The sequence below is a fragment of the Charadrius vociferus genome, unplaced genomic scaffold, assembly GCF_000708025.1.
Source record: "Charadrius vociferus isolate BGI_N301 unplaced genomic scaffold, ASM70802v2 scaffold147, whole genome shotgun sequence".
Classification (NCBI taxonomy): Eukaryota; Metazoa; Chordata; class Aves; order Charadriiformes; family Charadriidae; genus Charadrius; species Charadrius vociferus.
This window is the reverse complement of record NW_009649570.1, coordinates 3,485,552-3,487,990: the sequence shown is the minus strand read 5'-3', so window position 1 is coordinate 3,487,990 and position 2,439 is coordinate 3,485,552.

Sequence of the window (2,439 nt, the reverse complement as noted above, 5' to 3'; positions counted from 1 at the left end):
TTGGCCTTGGGTGTTATAGCAATAAGTATAAGCAAGGTCCTCTCTGCATACCATGGCTGGGCATCAGCTATAAACACAGGTCTTATCACCCTGAGAGAGTGAACATTGTCTGCACAATATGCTGTTAATTTCAGTTGTTAGAGAGGCCCAGCTAAGAAGCGAAGTTACTGACCAAAATTGGTTCTGTTTTACCTCAAACCAGGACACTCAGGTAAAAATTTTATAGTCATTCTCTTTAGACTCATAGCCTGACCTGATATTTAGAAACAGTAACAAAGGATTTTAAGCAGCGGGCATGCCCTGCTTGCTATAACATTTTTATTCTTGTCTCAAATCTTCTGATTTGGAAAGCAGATTTGTAGGAAGGGCAGAATCTTCAGTATTATTTTTTGATCTATATACAAGCAAGGCTTGATGTTGTTCAGCTCTTCAGTGTTCAAAATAAATGTAAACACATGCTAGCAGGGAGAAAACTTAATTTTCTGATGAGTTAAATAACTCTGCTTTCCTGCCATATCCCATGTCCTGTCCTGAATGAAAAGTTCCACACCGAGTAACTCAGGGACGGGTGTCCCTCCTTAGCGCTCAGAAATTCCTCTCTCATCAAACTTTAAAGAAAATTGCATGCTTTTCACCCTAGATGAGGTGGAAAGTAAATGAGGTTTATCCCTGCAGCAAATCCTTCGAAGACTGGCACTGTCTGCCATTAGCCGAGGACTGCAGAGATACAGATAAGGAAAGCAAACCCAGGAAGGTCTTACTGAGGCACATAAATATGCCTTATATTAATAGCTGTTTATTAAAACACGTTATAAAATACATTTTCAAAGTTCATATGAGTGACCATCTCAGCCATTAACATCCCAGGAATATACTTAGATCAAAGTTTTATGACCTCTATTAATTACGGCAGAATGCACTACCTGAAAATGCCCACTTTTAAAATCTTATTACTGTCAAATTCCTTATTTAGGCCAGTGATTTGACATTCTTGCATGAGCGAACATTAAAGTTTTTGCCTTTTTAACCTCCTATTCCTGGTGCATAAATCATTTATAACCGATTCTATTCTATGTGTCTTTTTGGTGTTATTGGATTCTTATCTTTCATTCCAGTCTAGGTTTCTGATTTAATATATTAAAAACTTCAGTTCAGCTTTGCTTTCTTTATTAAGATACAAAAGAAGTAGAAGCTTAGAGAGTACTGAAAGAAAAGCGCAGTATATAATTCTTTAAAAAAAAAAAAGTTTTAAAGGAAGGAAGATTATGCCATAGTCTCATGTGGCACCCCTTTACGATTGTCATACAAATGCAGCGAATTACTTCTAATTTTGAGCAAATACATTTGTATGCTCTCCCTTAGCCACTTTTGTTCAGATAGTGAGGTCAATCCCTGCAGCCTTAGTTCTGCTGGTGGGTCTCAGCAAGCTCTCGCTTCTCTAGAGTGCTGCTAGAAGATCTCTCCCTGGGGACCTGCTGGCAGGATCACAGTCTGGAAGGACGTGGACATAAAATTCTCCTTTCCTATCCCATGTTGCCTTCTTCTTCTAGCACTTACACTATAGCTGGGTGAAAAAGTAAAATCAGAGCCCATTCCACCAGCAGAAAACCAGCAAAAAATAAAACCAAACCCAAATCCCAAACCCTAAATATTCATATGAGTAGCAAAACCAAGTAAGCCCGATTTGTGTCTCGTAAGTGGCCTACATTGAAGGTTTTCTTATGAGAAAGAAGGGCTGACAGCTGGAAGGTTCGAAAGTGATGAGAAAACTGAGGGGACCAGCCTGGTTATACAGCGTTTGTATTTGGAAAGTCCTAGCTATACACACTATAATAGCATGACAGACTAATATCCTACCAGATTAGCTTACAAAAGGCAGGTCTGATCCTTCACACGGGTACATCCAAGGTGCCTAAGGGATGGATGAACCTACAACAATAGCAGGATCACACTGCAAATTAAAAATTCATCTGTACTGAATTAGACACTTGAGTCACTATTGGACATAGAAAGAAGGATGGTTAAAAATACATGGTTTTTGAACAAAGATGAAAGGTATAGAATAGAGAGATTTTTATCCACATTTAAATGAAATTGACCTGCTTTAAATAAAAAATATCTTGTTCATGCCTGAAGTGTACCTGCAATTACATAAATTTGAACATCAAGTAGTCTTCCTTCCCTGTTCCAGGGAGGCTGTTTAAATTTTTTTTTATATATGCATACAAACACACACACCTGCCTTGTATCCTGTAGGTCTGTTATGTGACTTGGCCACACCATGCTCAGGGACCCTGGCAGCAGATGGGAAAGGCAAGAGTGGGCAAACCCGTACCTCATTTTCCATTTGAATGTACAAAGCATAAACCAGACAAAACCAGTAGTGAAGTAATACTCAGCGTTAGTGGCTTAGATTCAAACTTAACTACTGCTTTAGCT